The sequence below is a fragment of the Lemur catta genome, chromosome 12, assembly GCF_020740605.2.
Source record: "Lemur catta isolate mLemCat1 chromosome 12, mLemCat1.pri, whole genome shotgun sequence".
Classification (NCBI taxonomy): domain Eukaryota; kingdom Metazoa; phylum Chordata; class Mammalia; order Primates; family Lemuridae; genus Lemur; species Lemur catta.
In genome coordinates, this window is record NC_059139.1 from 69,927,585 (window position 1) to 69,948,423 (window position 20,839).

A 20,839-nucleotide genomic window follows, 5' to 3' on the forward strand; every position below is an offset into this window, starting at 1 on the left:
TTTACTTTCCCCAAGGAAGCAATTGTAGACCAATGATGATATGCAAACACAATTTTCTTACCTCATTTGGAACACCAAGTAAATCTCTGCCTGTTCTTTCACAGAAACATAAAAAAGCAAGCAAGCAAAATCTCTAGAGACATTCTCCTTGCGGATATTTGGCAACTTTCTGGGAAGGGATCGGAGATCTTTGTATATCTTGATTAGGAACAATTAATAAGGATGACACTTTGTTGATTTCACTTGCTTCCATGATGCAAGTATTGTGACTTGGTAGTGTCAGAGGGTTCTCAGGCCCTGTGGAAGGGAATTTCCCAAATTGTGCATGGGACTAAGTTTTATAAGTTTGTACATCAGTTGTTTGGAGTCTCAGGCCCTCTTGAAAACCCTATCTCTCATCTCTTAATTTACACATGAAGGAACTGAGGTAAAGCTTAATTTGGCAAAATTCAGGTGATAGCTTCTGAGTACCTGTTATGTGCCAGTCTAGGTATTGTGAGAGACACAACTTAGAGAATTTTCTTAAGAAGATTATAATTTAGTGACTAAATTGTGGGCCAGAGGTCTCACAGCAAGTGACTGTCAGAGCCAGAACTGAGAAGTGATTTCTCCAGTGATGTATATACTACTTTCTCTCATTTGTTTTCTTTTCTCTTTCCTCCTCTATTTTCTATCTTCTTTTTACTGATATAATTAAAATTTAAATAGACTTTTCTTTGGAAATTATGGAATTTAATTCTACTTTATTTCCATGAAAGAATATTTCTGAAAGCACAGATTTTAATCCTCTGATCCACCCTCCTCTGCACACACCTTTGACCCCTGCCAAATGGTAGGCTGGTAAACTGGCTTTCTGGGGGGTGGGGAGATTAGGGAGGAGTGCGAAGCCCTGTTTATGGAATTTTCCAATTTCCATGGTCACAACACTGCTACCATAGCTGATTTCAAGCTACTAATGATTTCATAACCAGCTTGCAAAGTTCCTGAAAATGTAGCCATCAGTTCTCTTGAGTCAGATAAAAGCTGCCCCAGCAGGCCTTACCTGCAGGCTCTTCTCCCCCACCTCAGGTAAAATAAGCTCAGTATTTGCTGAGCACCCTTTCTATGTCAGTCTCTGGGCTCACTTTGAGGGTCAGACATAGTCCATGCCTTCAGGGAACGTACAGTCTAGTCGGGGAGACAGTCTCTTTCAGCACTGTGTGGTGTTAGGGTAGTGAAAGGAGAAAGGAGAGATCAGGGAACGCTTTGCAGAGGTTGCGACACCTCCACTGAAATCTGAGGAATGGGTAAGGATTAGTCAGATGAGAGGCAGGGGTAGACAAGAATGCTCCATCAACAGGAAATAATTGTGTACGGGCTCAACTGAGGAAGAAGCAGGATGAGAGTGTGAAATTTTAAGTGGTCTAGTGGGAGCTGAAGGGCAGCCCACGTCTTCCTCCACATATCCAGCCTCCCACTGACACCTCCATGTGGATGTGCCACAGCCACCAAATTCAACATGTTCCAAAGTAAGTTCCTTCCAACTGCCTTCTTCTCAGTCTGGTGCACAGCACTTACCTTACTGCTATAGCTGGATGATATTTTGAGACATTGATTCATGATTTTTTTTCATCTTGTACTTATTTGTTGCCTCGGGGGAGATATGTGGCAGGGCATAAAGGAGTTGCATGCAGAACATTTCTTTTTTCTAGATTGCCAAAGGCCTAAGCCCCAGAGTGGGGACAGAGTTTGCAGGCCTTAAGGAAGGCCTTTCCTTAAGAAAGAGATTCTCTTGTATTTGGAAAGAGGAGAACAGAAGTCAATATGTCCCAAGGCTGTGGCATTTGAGCCCTTAACTCTAGGAGCATCATAAACCCGAAGTATAAATGACTGAGGATGTACGAGGCTTAGCAGGATGGTCCCAGACATTGGCTATTTCTCTGGCCTCAAGCGTGGTGCTGGAGCAGGAGAGAGCTGAAGGGAGAGACTGGGTAGGCAGGGCCATCCCATCTAAGGACATGTTGTGTTGTAGCCACAGGTGACAGCTCTGGGAGGAGACAAAGGAAACCTCTGTGGACCAATGAGTGTAAATCAGAGGATCTCCCCCCACTTCCTGCCATCACCACAAGCTCTTGGAACTTTGATCCTACCCGAGAAAGTGAGGAAAAATCTTAAGAAAGGCAGATTCACACTCCATGCTTTGCCCCCATGCTCCTCAGTGTCTTGAGGAACTGACACCTACAGGCTGTTTCCTTGGCTCCCGTGGCAGCTGCATCAGGTTTGGCCAATGGAAGGCACTGGCAGGAGATTGGCCGGCAGGAGGAGAGGAGAATCTGCAGAACATTCCCCCTTTCCCCTCCACAGACTGCTTCTTTGGCAGGGGCTATTTCCCCTCTGTGGCGGCAGCTCCCTCCAGGCTGGCCGTGCTGCCTGGCCCCTGGGCTCCGGCAACCCCGCCTCCTCTCTTAGTTCTGACACTAGTGGCTGCAGTTACTAATATCTGGGTTGTTTCAGCATCCCCTGTTTAGCTTCTGAGTTTTTCTATCACTAGTGTTACCAATTCCTTGCATTTAGTTATGTATGTAGATATTTGAAGTGATCTCTGTTTTCCTGGTTAGACCCTCCCTGGAACAAGTTGGTTTATGGAAAGGTAGGCAATGTGGTATCTCTCTTGCACTTCTGGTTTTGCAGTTCCCTTTTTGTATCACTACATTGTTATCAAATTCACCTATCCTTTTCACTCAAGCTGGTTGTTTGCTAGGTAATGGGGGATTTATATCAATGTAGTACAATCCTTCCCAGACAATTGACATGTAAAAGTGATTTTCTAGAAAGGATGGCTTGAGGCAAAGATGTAAGTTACACAAGGGGCATCTGAGATGGAGTTTCTAAGCCCCCAGGTTTAGAAGGCCTTTCAGGTCACAAGCTCTATTCTACGTTTGGGCCTAATCCTTTATAAGTATGCATTTTTCCTTATAGATTGAATAGATCTTCATAGAACCCAGAAAGTCTCTAGAAAGGGCTTCTGCATTACTTCCATCCCTCACACTCCCTTCAACCACAGCCCTCAAGCCACACCCAGTCAGAATCTTTAGGTGGCATAGATATATACTTGATGGGGCCACACATAAAGCTATTATCAACCATTACTACCCAGTGAATTGATTTATTAGGTGTTCTTTGTGACACTCAAGAACTGACTCAAGTTTTAATTGGGTGAAGAGTCAGGGTTAGGATGGGAACATAGAGCACCACCCAGGGAGGGAGGCTATTTGGAGACAATGCCCTCCCTAGAGGGCTAGCCTTAGCCTCATAAACTCAGAGGCAAATCAGAACTTTATTGCTTTTGGCCATAAAACAATGCCAGACTTTTAGAGCAAAGGGCAAGTACGAGGCATTCTTCAGGAAAGTCATATGATTTCAGACAGGACAAAATGAAATTAAGTTTCTGAATATAAAATATACAATGTTTTGGAGGTGGTTTTATGAGAATGATCTTTAGAACAATACACTACTGTGTTAAACAGATTATAATCCGAAATAGCTTTCAGCGTGTTCTGATATACTGATACAAAAACAAGTCAATTTATTTATCTATTTATTCAACACATACTGCATTGTGCCACGTTCTATAAATGAGAAGTTACATACATATGTGTTGGAAAAAAAGTAACTGATGTTTTCTAAAATTGTTCAGAGAACATTCGTTAAAATTTCTTCTTCCCTCTACCTTCCCATACTTTATCCTCTTCCTTCTACCTCCCCATACTTATTTTAGGGCACGTAAGAGATAGCATGACATGTCTTCTAGCTGAGAAGGCTCCAGGAGTCATTCTGTTGAAGTAGGGGTGTTCACATTTGTTTGTCTTCATATTATCAGGGACACACATGTATTCTGGAACAAGTTTGAGTCAAGATTGTTTAAATTTTTATTGATCTACACCAAATACATTAATATCATGTCTTTTATGTTTAGATAAAGCTTTTTATTAAAAACAAAACCCAACAAACTCTTGGTTTGAGACTGGTACCTAAATTTATAACATTTATAAACAGTTTTGGGGTTCACTGTGTATACACACAGCTCAGCCACTTACTAGGTTATGTGCCCTGGAAGAAGTTACTTAAACTTTCTGTGTCTTTAAAATGTGGATCATAACTGGTTACTTCCTTACAGAATTGTTGAGAGGGGTAAATTTGGAAAGGCATGTAAAAAGGCCTGGCACATAGTGAGAGCTAAATAAATGTCAGTAAATATTCTCATCGCTGAGCTTAACCAGTTTGGCAGAGGAGATGTACATGAATTGAGAAGAGAGAATCTTGATCAAAGAAAATAATCTCTTACAAGAATGGAAAACATCAAGGTCTTTGCAGATTCAAAACTAGCTAATGCAATCAGAATCTGAATTTGAACTTTACCCCCCCCCCAACACACATTCCCTGGATATTTAGTAGTTTTCTAAAACTGATGCTATAATTTGTAATTTCATGGGCTTCTAGTCTTCTCTACTTCTGCTCAGTGCTAGCTAAGCCCTTTAAGCAGGGACTCACAAATGACAACATCAGCACACCACTTAACCGGGAAGGGCTAAGTGTTCCCGGGCCTGCGAGTTGGAGCTCTTCAGCTGGAGTACCGGGTCGGACTGGGGAGGGGGGTTACGACTCCTCCTCCCCTCTCCAGGCACCAGCCCCGCCCCCGCCCACTGCTCCAGACCTCTTAGCGCCTTTCCCTGGCCCTGCGGCCCGCCCTCCGTCCGGGGGTCGGGGCTGGGCGCAGGAGGCGGGCTCAGCGCTGACGGGCTGCGCCTCCGCAGGCTGGGGAAGGAGGCGGGAAGGCGGGCGGAGGAGGAGGGGGAGGGGGCGGGGACTACGCCGGGCGGTAGCTGGCGCCGAGCGCGGTGGGAAAGGAGAGGGGACCCGGCTGGCTCGGCTGGCGGCCTCCGCCCGGATCTCGGCGCCGCAGCCCCGCGCCTCTCCCGCCCTTGTCTCCGGCTCCGCGGCCCCGGGCACAGCGGAGACGACGGAGCTCTGGGCCACGGGTAGGTTGCACGGGGACGGCGGCTCCGTCTGCAACCTTTTGTGCCGCAGGAAAGGTGGTGGTGATGGGGGGGGAGGATTGCCCCAGTCCCCGATCCCCGGTGCCAGCCCCAATCGCGGCGCCGCCCCTTCCTCCCTGCCTCGTGTTGGGGCCGGGCGCACGGTGCCCGCGCGGTGCTGGGGAGCCCCGGCCAGGCCAGCCTCCAGGATGGGCAGCGGGGCGGCCCCCGCGTCCCCCGGCCTTGGCGGGTCGGTTCCCGGGCACCCAAGAAGGGGGTTGGGGTCTGGTGAACTGGGTGGGGCCCGCGCGGGGTGCGGGGAGCCTGCGGTGCCCCGGCCCAGGGGTGGGGCCGGAGCCGCCGTGAGTGTGCGGCGCGAGTGAGTGTGCGGGGGCGTGCGGCCCGGGTGCGCGCGGCGTGCGCTCGCCGGGGAGGTGCGGGAACTCGGCGACCCGGAGCGCCTCTCCCGCGGTGCAGCGGTGCGGAAGTCGGGCGCGTTGGCGCGCACGCTCGCCCCCTCGGCCGCTGTGCCCGCAGCGCGGGGCAGCGGGCCTGGGGCCCCACTGAGAAGTAGCTCTTCCCCGGGCCTGCTGCGCCTCTGGCCGCGTGCCCGGCCGCGCGCAGGGTGCGACTGCCCAGGCCAGATAGCAACTCGGGGCGAGCCCGGGCGATCTGATCTCGCTGGGGCCCCCTCGCCCACACTTGCAACCCGGGGGCAAGGCCGTCGGCCCCGCCGAGCGTCTGCCGGTGCGGCGGGGGCGACCCGGCCGGTCGTGGCTGTGTGCCCGCGTGGGGACTGGGGCCCGGTGCTGGCCAGAAGCGTAAGCGGCGGATGTCGTTGGGCATCGCCGGCTTCGCCCCACCTGTCGCGGATGGACTTTGGAGCGGGTGGGGAGCGGAGGAAAGGGGTTTCGAGGTGGGCGGCGGTCAGACCTTGAACAGCGGCCCCATTGTGAAGCTGCCAAACTCTCTCTAGTGGTGGAATCCGCAAATCTCTGCCAGAAAGGAGATGGGAGCGCGAAGGGAATGATGGCCCCGTCCTTTTCCCCTTGCAAGTGTTCATCCTCAGGGACTCCCTGCTTCTCCACCCACGCCAGTTTGCACCCGAGTGGGTTAGTGATTTGCGTTGAACGACGATTTGTGTGTATGTGCATGGTGGTGGTGCCCGGGTAAAGCTGGAGCTGGGAACTTTTTAATCATTTGAGGAGGTTCGGAAGGATGGAGGCATATTGCAGTGTGCTTGTTACTCCTAGCCGAAAGAACAATTCCTGCACAACATTTCTGATGTTACTAGACTCTTTATTTTACATTGTTTCTCTCAAAGAGCCACTCCGCTACAATTTAGCGTTGTTAGTTGCTTTGTTTTCTATACTCATGTAGTGCAGGATAGACACTAGGGAGGTAGAAATGACCCTTTCCCAACGTTTATTTTTCAGTAATTTCAAAATACAGTATTGGTTATTCTTGCAGAAGCTTTTGGTTACTTTATTAATTCAAGACCACGAGTTATGCTTACAATATTATGTTTCATGAATGTTTCACAGATTTCTCTGTTTTTATTATATAACTGTGAATGCATTATAAACTTAAAATGAACGGGATAGTGAGCACAGAGACCTCTTAATTTGATAAGAACTGTGTATAGAATATGCGTTAACATTTTGGTTTATTTAATTGCAAATGAGGCTGTTAGTAGTTTCTGTTCCAGGGTATAATATATGTTTATTGATCTTACATAACAGTCAGTGAATTTGCTTGTTTTCTCTGTATATTTTGGAGAGCTGTTTTAAAATTAACTCTTAAAAATATTTAATGTGGTGAGAGTAATAAAACTTTATATACAGGATTCAAAATGTTTTTGCTTTTTGAGCCTGGGGGGCATTGGGTGGGGGAAAGTCCTTTCCTCCAAAGAGAACTTTGATTTTGTCACCAGCCTATCAAAATGAGTACCTGGTTTTAAGCTTTCCTTTGGAAGGTTAGCTTTTCCCACCGGGTATACCTATCCCATTTTGATGATGCTTCCTAAGAGGCTTTTAAAGACTGCATGTAGACCTGCAGTTCCAGTTACTGTCAGTCATATTTGCAGTGAAACTGAGTATTTTTCTAAAAGTAGAAGGATGACTTCACGTGATAAGATGATATGAGTAACCTAGGTTTAAATTTTACTAGCAGAAATGGAAAGAAAATGAATGCTGCACTTTAAGGGGGTGGATTGCTATTAAAAGAACTGATATTAGAAAGAGAAACGAATTTTTGTCTTACTGAACTAATTATGGGTTGTCTTACCACGTTGGGGAGGTTAATGACTTGTTTGTAAGGTCAAGGATGGTTTCAGGAAAGTCACACCCTACTTAACAACTGTTTTTAAAAACTATTGATGATTTCCTTTCAAGTTGTAAATGGTAAAGTAACATTATTTGAAAGTAACCTCTAAGAGGAGCATGTAGGTACAGCTAAGCATTTTGTTTTCATTGTATATTGTACTGTGACAGTGAAACCACTTTATTTCTGCTTGGTGTGCTGTCGCTTTAAAGATGTTCTGGTCTCTCTTTTACTTGTTTTAAAGTAGTCTAAGACTAGTGGTTACAAAATATTTTCACTAGTCTGAACGGAATTTTTAAATAAGTAATTTTTTTCCCAAGCACGTTTTCATTATTGGTCTCTTCTTTAATATTATTGCCACTCTGAGAATTCTACCATTTTCCTTTTTTTTTTTTTTTTTTTTCTTCATGTTTTGGAGCTAGAATTAGAACTCATAACTTCTACTCTTATCAGTATGTTTGCCTAAAGTTTATCTTGCTTTCATAAAAAATCTTTAATGATTAGTGGGATTTATTTACCAAAATTCAGAAGGGCTATATGCTGGCCTTCATATTTATAATCATATGATTTGTGATAAATTTTGTTAAATTGGTCTTATTGCTACTTTGTTAGTGATCTATGCTGAAGCCTACAATTTATGGCTTTTTTTTTAACATAGGGATTTTGTGTGGACCTGAACGTTACCATATAAAACTTTGTATATATTTGGGAAAACCTCCCTTTTCTGGTTGCCAGGGCTATTGAGGTTTACTGTTATATGTGTTAAATTTATGTATTTCCATGTCTATCTGCCTCCCCTTTTGGCCTGGTGTCAAGCTTTACTCTGTATTTGTGCCAGTGCCTGTACAGTGCAGGGATATCTAATATAAAGATTCAAGAAATATTGTTGAATAACTGAGTAAGTGAGTAATTGACTATCTAAGTGGATACACCCAAAGAAAAACTCAGATATCTAGGAGAACCCACTATGCAAGCTGAAGGGTGTTTCTTTCTTTCTTTCTTTTTATAAATTCATTGCTTTTCCATTGTTATATATTTTGAATAGAATAACAATTAAAATAGCCAAACGGAGACATTTTTGAGAGTTAAAGGAGGTGCTCTAAATAATTATGCCAGGGTATCCACTATGAATTGAGACATGTGGTCACCCTACTTTAAAGGCCATTCTTCTTTATTTACCTGTAATAATAACCTTACCTAATTACCTTACCTAAGAAATTTGACACACTTGCTAGTTAATGGTTGCAAACTTTTCCTTTTGTAGATGCTTCACTTGAAGTAAAGTGCTGGGTGTTCTTTGCTTAGCTACCCATGGCTTTCCTATCCAGCGGCCTGTAGGCATGTTTAATTTTTAAAAAAATTTTTTTATTGCTTACATACAGGTTAATATCCCAGGGCATTCTGTCTCAGCTTCTTATAATTGGAAACATTATATCCTATCGCCTTTGCTCTGTTTACTGCAGTCTGTATTTCTGTGCAGCATTGAGTCCATCTTCTAAGAATTCATACTGGTTTTCCCTCTTGCTGATTTTCTGAGAGGAGATCTATTGATGCCTTTCCAAACCTTCATGTTCAAAGCGTTGGCCACAATCAATTATGAGTGTTAAGAGACTTATAGATTTTTTTTAAGTATTCTAAAAATGTGTGTTATTTGAAAGGTACACTTTTGGACTTTTATATTACAGTCTTTTTGTTGTTATTAATAGGAGATGGAGGTAAAACCCTTGCTGTAATTTTGTAGATTTCTTTATAGGCTATCTCTTATCAAAGATGGTTTATTCTTATACTAGTTAGTTTCTGATCTTGTTCTTTATATTTTTTCTTTTTCACTGTCTTCACCATCGTCATCATCTTCCTGTTAGCACCTGTGCACAGATAGCACTCAGTTACACACATAAACAAGTCTGAAATGAGTAAAAATGAGAATGGAATGGAGCTCTTGCACCTTGTTTCACTTTGTATTGCTCCCTTGGACTCTGTGTTTGTATTCTATTTTTGGCTTGGCACTGGCATAATAGGGATAATCAGTTTCTACACTTTGTTTACTATGAAATTACCGACCATTTCCTAAACTTCCACATCAGCTCCAGTGCAAGAGTTGGATAATTACTTTAAGGCTCCCCTGCTTTCAAATTCAGAATAAAGTTTTGGTTGATTTTTTTTCTTGTGGTGAAAAAATATTTGAAAGTGTAAATATTTTTCTAGTGCATTTAAAAGCCTGAAAGAAAGAATATGTCACCAAGTAACATGAGGCCAATTATATGAAGGTTTGAATGAGATTTAAGACTTTTAAAACTATTCTTTGTTTAGAATGAAGAAAATTCTGGGTTTTTTTTTTGTTTGTTTTTTTTGTTTTTGTTGAGATAGAGTCTCAGTGCCATGGCATCAGCCTACCTCACAGCAACCTCAAGCTCCTGGGCTCACGGGATCGTCACGCCTCAGCCTCCTGAGTAGCTGGGACTACAGGCATGCACCACCACATCTGACTAATTTTTTTCTATTTTTAGTAGAGACAGGGTCTCCCTCTTGCTCGGGCTTGTTTTGAACTCCTTATCTCAAGTGATCCTCCTGCTTGGCATCCCAGAGTGTTATGTTAGCATTACAGATATGAGCCACTGTACCCAGCTGAAAATTCAGATTTTTCTAATGTTCCTTCTCAATTTTCAATCTCAATTTCTAAGAGTCTAAATGAAATCTGTCTCTCTTTGTGATAGATGTAAACCCTGAAAAATAGAGTAGAAATACATACACACACACACACACACACACACACACACACATTCATACATACATATATATCTGTATTTGGCATTCAAACCATATAACCAGCAAGTATTGGTTGATAAATTTTATTCTGCCTTATAACTTACAATTTTTTAAAAAATCCTAGAGGCTCTTGGGAGAAGGAGTCCATGATTTAGAAGGATTTTGTGTGAGACGCTTCACTATGTGCCTTAAAATCCTAATATTTTTCAAGTTGGAAATAACCTTGGCAGCTAGTAGTTAAAACTACCTCCCCTTAACTGTTTGCAAATGAGACAATAAAGCTTTTAGATAAAGTGCCTCACCACACATTTAGAATAGGATTCCATTTACAGAGATTAATTACTATACATTTTTCAGGAAGATGATTATTGTGTAAAAGGTTATACGTGGGGGCTTATCATTGAATAGAGGCTACAGAGTATAAAGACAAGTAAATGGCTTTGGAGTCAGACCATTTGGGGTTCAGATTTCTGCTGTGACTGTCAAATAGTGTTATTTAATAGAATACTTTAAAAATGGGGTAATATTGTCCTCATCTAGTTCAGATTAAATGATATAAATTGTATATAGCTTTTGGCATATAGAAGATGCTTAAAAATATTATTCTTTTTATTCCCCTTCCCCATGAAAAAAATCCATTAAATACAAAATCATCGTGAACTTTATAACACCGGGATTGGGGAAATTCTTTGGAGTAATTATATTAAATAAAAAATTTATCGTTAGGTCACAGTTCTTATCACATTACATTTCACAGTTTGTTAAAACCAGAGACTTCCATTTGTGGGGTAGAACCAAGGCTTAATTATTTAGATTTCTTGGTTACCCAATTTGAAAGTCGTTGGTGGCAAAAGAAGTGAAAGGGAGCGTTTGTTGTGTGTCTGCTATCCGTATCTAAAGAAGTCCCAAAAGCTGATCAACAGGCTAGTTTCCTGGAATGACAGTTCTTGGTGCATTAGCTCCTTCCAGTGTCTCAAGCTGAGGAAGCACATATCTTTAATTCAGCAATTACCCATTTCCTTTGGCTGAAACTCTTCTGTACTGGTAAGAATAGTAATAAAGCGGCAAACTCTTTGCCTTTTCCCTTGCTGTTTGTCTCTGTTTGAGAACTTGTCATACTGTCGCCACCTTTTCAGGCTCTGTGCACCTGTGTAGGTAAAATGAAGCCGCTCAGCTCATTTGAGCCTTCCCCAACCCCCTTCTGTTGTTGAACACATCAACAGAAAGCCCAACATCCAAAGAAACCTTTATATTGTAGGTAGAAAAGGACTTTGGGGAGTTTTCTTGGTCTTAGCAAATTAACCCAATTAACTAGGGGGAGGGGTAGGAGATAAAGAAAAATTCTCTTACACGTTAACTTCCCAGGTAGGAGGGGGAAGGCGCAGAGGAGATGCTAGAAACCTTAAGCAAGATGGTAACTATAAAAAAGTAGCTTTTGAGTCATTCTCTCTTTCTCTCTTTTTAATTGTTTTCCAAAAACCTCCTGGTCCTTGGCCTCACAGCAGTCTTATGGAAGATTTTTATTATTGCTGTTTTATGGCTAAAATGAGTAGATAACAAAAATTGATTGCATAATAATAGCATCACACATCCGTAAAGGGCTTTTCAGCATGCAAAACATGTTCAATTACCTCATTTCATTTGATCCACCTTACAACTGCATTAGGGGGGAAGGATAGTATTATTTTCCTCATTTTAAAAATTGCTGTTTATGCAAAGTCAAAAGCAGAGTTCTTAGCAAGGCCAGAGCTAGGACCTGTTCTTTTGACCCCAGCCTCAGCGTTATTTTTTTCCACAGAATATCATGATTCTGATGAACATGTGTATAATACTAGAATGGGGAAACCAGCACTTCAACCCTTAATTTTTCTTATCTCTTTATGTAGGCCAGTTAGCTGTCCTTAATCTCTAGGTAGAGTTTAAGCAAAAGAATGCAGAGGAATGAGCATGATAAAAATGTTTGAGGATTCATTTAGCTGAAGAAACTCAAAATTACTTTAATTGAATTAATAATTATATGCTATGTAACCTGTGTCTGGTGTTAGTACCTCCTGCTAGTTTCATTCTGTTTTACAGTTAGAATTGATATAATTGTGTTATAACTTGTGTTACTTGTTAAAGGTTTATTTTTGTATTTCATGTTTAGTATCTGGAGTAGAACAGAAAAATTATTATGCCTGTGTTCCCTTGGGCCTCATTGGAAATTGTACAGTGACACCTTCTGGGATTTAGTCTGGTGAGTTATATTTTGCTTTTTCTGTTTGTTAACCATTTGTATGAACATAATACCATAATGTGTTCTAAGGGCTATCTAAATAAACAAGTGAATGTGAAATATCAATGTATTATTGCAAATATATGTACTATAATTATAAAATTTTTAGTGGCAACAACTGAAATTATTGTTTTATGCTAGCATCATTTTATTTGAAATATTTGATTCTTTGAGTAGATTTTCCTTTTTCTAAATTCATATAAGATAAAGGAGATCTTATCCAATAATATTTCAAAGTGTAGTAGTTAGAGATAGTTAGTCCAATTTGGGAAAAATTTTAGTAAAAACATTAATCTCCAATGATTGGTGAAATAATTTGCAAAAAAAATTCTATTTTTATATTATCACATATAAAGAATGGCAGAAAGGAGCATCATTTTCACATAGTTGTATAGCAGTTCACTGCAAGTGTGACATTCCTTTTATCACACCATAAATTTAAAGTGGTAAAAATATGCCATGCTGTTGTCTTCCTTTAGTTGTCTTTTTTTCAGTCTGTCCTCTGTGTGTCTGTGCTGACAGAGTTGTCCATGTGGCTCCAAGTCTTTGAAGGGGAAAAAATTTAATAATGAACTTTATGGATCTTCAGCATTTTCAAAACCTTATTAGTGTGAGTTCATGCTTTTGTATGTCATTCTACTTGGCCCGTGTCTTTGTAGGTTCTTGCTTTGAATCATGTAGAGAGGTCATAGTCCTTGGAAAAAGTAGTTTCCTAATAAGTGATTTCTACATGAGAAGTCAGCAGCAGAATGATTCAAAGGGATGGTGGGGAAAAACAAGCAATTTAATTTTGTTAACTTGATAAAACCTACCCAATTTATGAAAATCCATTTTAAAACATTGAAAAAAATGGAAGCATTACTAAAATTTTCAGTTTTGAGGAAAAGATCTTGAAGATTGAAAACCATAGTACAAAGTGCTTTTAGAGACTATTGAATAAGCAATAATGTGGTTTAGTCACCAACTCACTTAATTGGAATAAAGCACAATAAAGCAATGGGCAGAAGCTATCGGAATATATGCGTGTGTGTATATATTTATATTGATATCTATCTATCTTTATATATGCATATGTGTGTACAGTTGTCCCTTGATATCCATGGGGGCTTGGTTCCAGGACTTCCCCCAGATACCAAAACCTGAGGATGCTCAAGTCCTTGATATAAGATGGCTTAGTATTCGCATATAACCTATGCTCCTCCTGTATATTTTAAATCATCTCTAGATTACTTAAAATACCTATTACAATGTAAATGCTATGTAAATAGTTGTTATACTGTATTGTTTGGGGGAATAATGACAAGAAAAAAAGTGTGTACATGTTCTGTAGATGTAATTTTTTTAAAAAAAATATTTTCTATCTGTGGTTGGTTGAATCTATGGATGCAAAACCCACAGATACAGACTGCTGACTGTATATGTGTATGTATATAAAGATATAGTTATAAATGTAAATAAAATGGCATTCTAGCGGAGCTGTGTAAGGTGAAATGAGCCAATGTGGGAGGTAGTGAGTACCTGTCATTGAAGGTGTTCAGGCATATACTGGGTAACCATTAAGATTCTTTCTGATTCTAAGATTATACAATGCAAAAAATTTAAAATTTAGAGGACCATCTGAAACTTGGAAATGTAACAAAGATTCTTTTTAATAACTTTATTGAAGTATAACATATATAGTAAAATTCACACTTTTCTTTTAAGGTGTGTGGTTTCATGCATTTTGACAATTATATCCAATTGTATAATGACCACCACAGTCAACATATGGAATATTTTCATCATGCCCCCAAATTCCCTTTTGCCCCTTGGTAGTTGTCTCCAGTCATTGGCCATCATTGATTTGTGGCCCAATAGTGTTGTCTTTTCCAGAATGTCATATATATGGAATCATACAGTATACAGTGTTTTCTATCTATTTCTTTCATTTAGTGTGTTCCCAATTTGCTCCTCTTCATTACCGAGTGGTATTCTATTACGTGGACGGACCACACTCTGTTCATCTATTTCCCTGTTGATGGACACTTGGATTGTTTCCAGTTTTTGGTGATTGTGAATGAAGCTGTTATAAACACTCATGTTCAAGTCTTTGTGTGAACATGTGTCTTCATTTTTCTTGGGTAAATACCTAGGAATGGGGTACCCGGGTGGTTTAATGAACATTTATTCAATTTTATAAGTAACCGGCAAACTGTTCTCCAAAGTAACTGCACCTGACATAAGCTTCTACATAGCTAAAATAATAATGCGAAAGTGTATGCAGATGAAGGAGCCTGATTCTCATTCAGCCCAGATTTATTTTTATTTTATATCCAGTTTTAACACATTTGGTTAGCAGATATTTTCAGCCCACAGTGAATTAGAAACAGTAAATTAGAAGGCCGAGGGATAGGTTGTTAGCAATTAAAAGCAGACAAAAATTATGTTCACCAACATGACTATACAATAATTACTGATTAAAAACAAGGCAGGAACTTACAGGAGTGAAATTCTTCTATCTGACAAGTTCCCAAACCTGTATGCATATTAGAATCACCTGGGGATCTTTTCAAACTTTCAGAGCCCAGGCTATACCCCCGATCAATTAAATCACAAATCTGGTGTGGAACACAGACATCAGTACTTTTTGAAGCTCCTTGGATGATTTCGGTATATAGACAAGTTTGGGAACCACATGCTAGAAGCACAGCATGATGAAATCGAAGGAACACTGGACTTGGAGCCAGGAGTCCTGGGATGTAATCGTGGCCACTAACTACCCGCTTGGCTCTGGGCAAGCCCCTGTCTTCATGGCTTCAGTGTCCTCTTCTGTATGAATGGAGGTGAAGCTTCCAGGCAGGTGAACTCCAGGATGATTCTGGCATTAAAACTAGATGATTGTAGGTATCACTAAACTAGTATTAGTCATGCTTAGGAGATGCCATTTCTCAAAGAATAGCTCTATTCTGAATGGTTTGTTTCAGGTACCTCTTGAGAAGGATTTTGTTAACATGACATTTATATTCATATCTGTTTTCTCTTATGGAGTATTGCTATATGTTGCCACAAAACAGTTAAAGCATATGGAGCCAGTGTTTTGATTTACTGAGAGTGAATTTTTTTGATAAACCTTATTTTAAAAAATTCTCAGAATGCAATTTCAAAAAGAATTCTTTGTATGGCAGTTGTGAAATTTACCAGCTATTTTCAGAGCTGGTCTAAGGAGCTTAGGCGTCTAGGTTATGTTTTCTAAATTTTGGTCTTTGTGCCAAGTAGATAGGAAGCTTGGTCTCTTGGAGAAATTCAAAACTGTGTAGATTCCATACAGGTTGTAGACTCCTGACTGCCCATCCTGGTGTACAACGTTTCCATCACACGTGTTGTGGTTTGGACCTGTTTGCTTTAGTCTCAGCCATAATCCTTGTGCTGGGGTATTGTATGCTGTACCAAGTGCTTTTAAAATGTCCACTGTTTATGTTTTTCTTTTATATATATACACACATATATACACACACACACACATATATATATATCTTCCTTTTTTGAAGGAAAGTTGACATTTAGTTTATATATTTCTCTAAAGAAATGTCTAATTGTTATAAGGGAAAATAATATTGGAGATTTGAGGTCAAAGAATGGACACGATGCCCTTTTCATTTATCTTATCCGTTTTTGAAAAAGCAAACACATTATCTTTTCGGTACATCATCTTTCTTTTCTTCTTTGATAATTCCTATTTATAGGCAATAAAAGGAGAAATAGACACTCGCCTGGTGAGTGTGTAGATTATACTTTTAAAAGATATTTATATTAATTTTTAGTTATATAAAGTAATACACTCTCCATGTAAAAAAAATGAATAATTATATATAAGACTTTATGGTTGTTGATATAAAATTTTTAAAAATACATGTTCTTTGTCTCAGCATTTTTACTTCTGGAATTTCTTGCAGGAATAGTCCCTTGTGTGTATATATATATATATAAATATATGTGCATGTCTATATATGTAAATATGTGTATGTATATGTATATGTATATGTATGTACTTACATGTTTTCATTGCTGGAAGAAGTGATCACCCATTCTCAGACATTTATAAATGCACAGGAAAAGGAAGGATACTCCAAAATATTAATAGGGGTTTTTTCTAGATGTGGCTGGCATTGGTAGGGGGTGAAGAGTGATTTTGCCTTTTATAATGCATCATAATGAATTATTTGGATTGGATAGCTTTCAGTTTGCATGTAGTGTTTTTATAGGTTTCAAAAAGAAATAGCAATCACTGGAGTAGGTTACTGGGGAAAGGAAAAGACTCGAAAATATCTGGAAGGAAAAGGTGGTTATAAAAAATGTCCATGGACTCTAAGAGCTCTTTACAACATCTCTGCACATAGAACTTAGTAAGTAGGATGGAGCCCCAGTCCTAAAGCCTAGTGAAATAAATCTTATTGCTTGGAGTGTGTCACTGACTCAAACACCCGGTAGCATGGGAGCTGCCCATAGGCAATACCTGGAGGTATCTTGGTGCCAAATCACCTTCTCATCTTTTTGGGAACCTTTTCATTCCTTTCTCTCCATGAGAATTACATTCTAACCAGATTTACCAGATCTCTCCAATCATGAAAAATATTTTTGATAGATTAATTCAGTCTATAACAGAGAAGACCAAAGATGTTTTAAAAGAAGACAGCAAAAACAGCAATGTTTTAAGTTGATGGAATGAGTCTAACAATAGAATTTCATGTCTTTTGACATCTAAGCTTAAGCTGTAGAGAATTGGATTTTTTTTTAATGAGCATTTTACTGATACATAAATAAACATAGGAAAGTTAATGAAACAATTAATTCTTTGAGTTTCTTAGATGAAATGTAGATACTAAGATGCAGTGTTTCTGGAAAAGAATTCTTTCCATAGCAGTTGTGAAGCTTACCAACTATTTTCAAAGCTGGTCTGAGGAACTAAGGACATTTAGGTTGTATTTTTGAAATATTGGTTTTGTGCCCAAAGTTTGGGAGGTCTGGCCTCTTGGAGAGTATTCAAAGCTGTGCATATTCCATACAGGTTGTAGGCTTTTGCATGTTCTCATTCTGGTACGCCAGGTTCTCCTACATGTGTGCTGTGGTTTGGAACTGTTTGCCTTAGTTTTAGCCAGAATTCACAATTGCATGTTGTTCCCAATGCTTTTAAAATGTGCACTGTGTACACTTTTCTAGAATTAACATTACGTTTGTCTAGTGTCATGTATTATAGTTGGTTCCTCATAAATTTCTAAGAAGTACAGTAGCACCTATGAACACTGCCAAGTCTTCTGTGTTTTATAAATATGTCAGCGCTATTGTTACTGGTTGGATTATAAGGGAATTTGATATTGAAGACCGTTAGGTGTCACTTAAAAATTATATCTGTTCCTGATAGTTATTTAAGAAACTCAGTTTTAAAAGCATTTTTCAACTACAAGCTGACTTTTCTATTCTTTTTCATTTTCTGTTCTAGACTCTTCTATTCACAGAAATTTTGTTGCTCTTTTTCTTTCTTTCTTTCTTTTTTTCCAAGACAAAGTCTTACTCTGTTGCCCAGGTAGAGTGCAGTGGCATCATTATAGCTTACCCCACACTCAAACTCCTGGGCTCAAGCACTCCTCCTGCCTCAGCTTCCTGAGTAGCTGGGTCTTTAGGCGCATGCCACCACGTCCAGCTCATTTCTTCTATTTTTGATAGAGAAAGGGTCTTACTCTTACCCAGGGTGGTCTTGAACTCCTGACATCAAGTGATCCTTCCACCTTGGCCTCCCAGAGTGCTAGTATTATATGTGTGTGCCACCATGCCTCGTCCTACTTTTTAAAAAATTTTTTGTAGAGACGAGGTTTTGCTATGTTTCCTATGCTGGTCTTGATCTCCTGGCCTCAAGTGGTCCTCCTGCCTCAGCCTCCCAAAATGCTGGAATTACAGGTGTGAGCCATCGCTCCTGGCCTGTCCAGTCTTTATTTTTGCTTTAAACTATTAATGTATAGGAATAGCATTAATGGAAACAAGAAGGGTGTCTCTGGTCCTGATTTTTAGTGCTCTGTAATGCAGAAGTTACCATTGTACCTGATTTCTTGACTCACAGTTTATTCTAGTGCTGCCATGGCAGTGGCTATGGTGCCTGTTGCACGTATCTACAATAATATTTATGAGTACTTTGTAATTATTTATCTTGGCAGTATCCTTTTTGGATACAAGGTTATATTTTATAATATAAAACAAAATGCTGAGTCATGAATAGGCTTCTTAAAAGTAACAAGTCATAAGCAATTTTTTCATGGTAAAATCTGAAGAATATACTGCTAAGCACGGGCCATCTCCAGTTGTAGCCACTGTAGGTAAGTTTCCTGATGAATGCCTTTTAATAAGAAATTTTGCTGTGGAAAATATTTGATGTTCATGTATCAAGGTATGTTGACTTTGAGACCATACGATTTTTACTGTCTTTAGTGTCATCCTTTTTTGGGTAGAATTCTGGAATTAGAAGGTGTACCTAGACTTCTTCCTCTTAAGCTGGGACAGTTCTTAAAGAGCTTCTGCCCTTTTGAAACATAATCTGAGAAAGTTGATTCCGGTAATTGCTTTCGGGATCTTGACCCAATATTTAAAGCCAGTCAGGCAATTCTCAGAAATTTAGTAGCATACAAAGTTTTGTTTTCTGTCACAGTTGAAGCATAGGAGGGATGCTGCTTAACTAGCATTCTGCCCAACTAAAAATGAAATTTTTGCCAATCAGTGCCCTCTTGTCTCAAACTCAGCCTCCACCTATCTTTCTTGGTGCCACACAGTTAAGCAGATGTTCTTTAGAAGGGCAATATATAGGTAAAAAGAATGCCTTTAAAAAAAATGTAAGCAGTTTGTAAGTCTTCGTTCTACCATTCATATTCCTTACATGAATATCAAGACCTGAAGTTGTTCTGGTACATATGGCAATATACTGCAGAGACCAATGATCTGCCTAAGGAGCTGTTAGTTTTGAGAATACACTATTTTTAGTTTGGAGCAAAAGTACTGTCGTTTGATAGCTAAAAAGTACAGTTTTCCAGCTCTTAAAATTGCTCACCAGAAGATCAGCAGGTAGCAGCTGTATATGTAATATTTAAAACGAGCCTTTTCATACTCCAGTGCAGTGAGACCCTTGTTCAGAAATTTTACCTAGAATATTGACCTGTTTTGCATTGCCCTTGGTTGCTAGGTTGAATATTTATGTTAAAGGATATTAGAAATTCTTATTTCTTTAACTTTCTGGTTAGGTGGTATTTTCTACAGTGAGTGTGTTGTCTACCTCAGTGAAATATGGTAGGTTTCATACTTTAGCCTGTTTGGTTGAAATTTCCAGAACTCTTAAACCATATCTATATCTTCTACTTAATGTAGATGTTAAATCAGTAGGTAGATGCCAGAAGATCATATTTGGATAGTTCTGCCCAAACCAGGTGATATTTTTTAATTGGCTGTTAGAAGCTTAACTGATGATAGTTACTCCTAACAATAGTGTCTATTTCATATAAAATCAAAATTTGACCTTTATACGTTTCTTCACTTAGATTTCTTCATTTTTGTAGTTTTCCAGGTACTTATTTTCTAGCTAAATATATAATTTCTACTTATCTCCAAACCTTTGTATCCTTCCATCCTTATTCCCAACCCCAAAAGATTCTAAGAATTCCTGAAGGTTTGCCTTGATGCAGTAGGATTGGCTTAGTATGGGATCAAACTTTTCATGAGTCTGTCAACCACAGAAGCCTGTTCCCACTCCTCTTTACTGTAACTTTATACGCTATTAACTTGCTTAGTGATGTTTTATCTCATAGACAAAAAAAGATGGATTTCAGCCTAGCTTCTGTGTGAATTATTACCCAGTTGAGAATGAGTGGGATCTCAATTCATGGATTTAAAGAAGTTTATAATATAACAAATGAGAATGCAGTAAGGTGCTTGGTGGACATCATGGGTTGTCATGGGTGCTGGATTCAGAAGATACCTAGACCAGAGTCTCTGTTAGTACAAATGGGTGGCTTGGTAACTCTTCTTGGGTGTGGCACCCAGTCTGTGTCGTGGTTGTTTTTGCCCTCACTGACCCTCCCTCCCCTTCTTGCCTTTCAGAATGAAGTATCAGAGAAATGGTTCCTGCCTGTAGCTGCCAGTCACATTATGTAGGTTGGAGGCCTTGGATATGTCCTCCTCTTGTGCTATTTCTATGCTATAGAATAGTGAGGAAGGAAAGATTAATTTGTCATTTGGCTGAGGGTAAATATTTGTTTAGCATAAAAACTTGGTGAGGCTTCATATGGCTCTCTAAAATTATTAGCTAAGAAATCTTATATGCATTATCAAAGTAGCTGGTAGTTACCTAGTCTTCCAATCCTGTCAATAGAGAAATAAATTGCACAGTCAAATGTAAATTTAATTTTACATCAATAAAATAAATAAAGGTGCATACTTTAAATCTAGA

The 20,839-nt window shown here is 39.7% G+C and overlaps 1 protein-coding gene across 8 annotated transcripts in view; it reads left to right on the forward strand.

Moving 5' to 3' along the window:
- Positions 1–20,839, forward strand: part of MACIR (macrophage immunometabolism regulator) — a 31,841-nt gene that overhangs the window by 7,062 nt on the left and 3,940 nt on the right. The window contains exons 1-3 of one of the 8 annotated variants that reach the window (XR_006738471.1): positions 4,861–5,018; positions 12,250–12,339; positions 12,873–12,936. The gene's annotated coding sequence lies outside the window, so the exon portion shown is untranslated. Of the gene's footprint in view, positions 1–4,814; positions 5,019–5,112; positions 5,266–6,111; positions 6,128–12,249; positions 12,340–12,872; positions 12,937–20,029; positions 20,541–20,839 lie in introns of those variants that run through there. The other 7 variants (XM_045565778.1, XM_045565777.1, XM_045565780.1 and 4 more) reach the window with 7 other exon arrangements.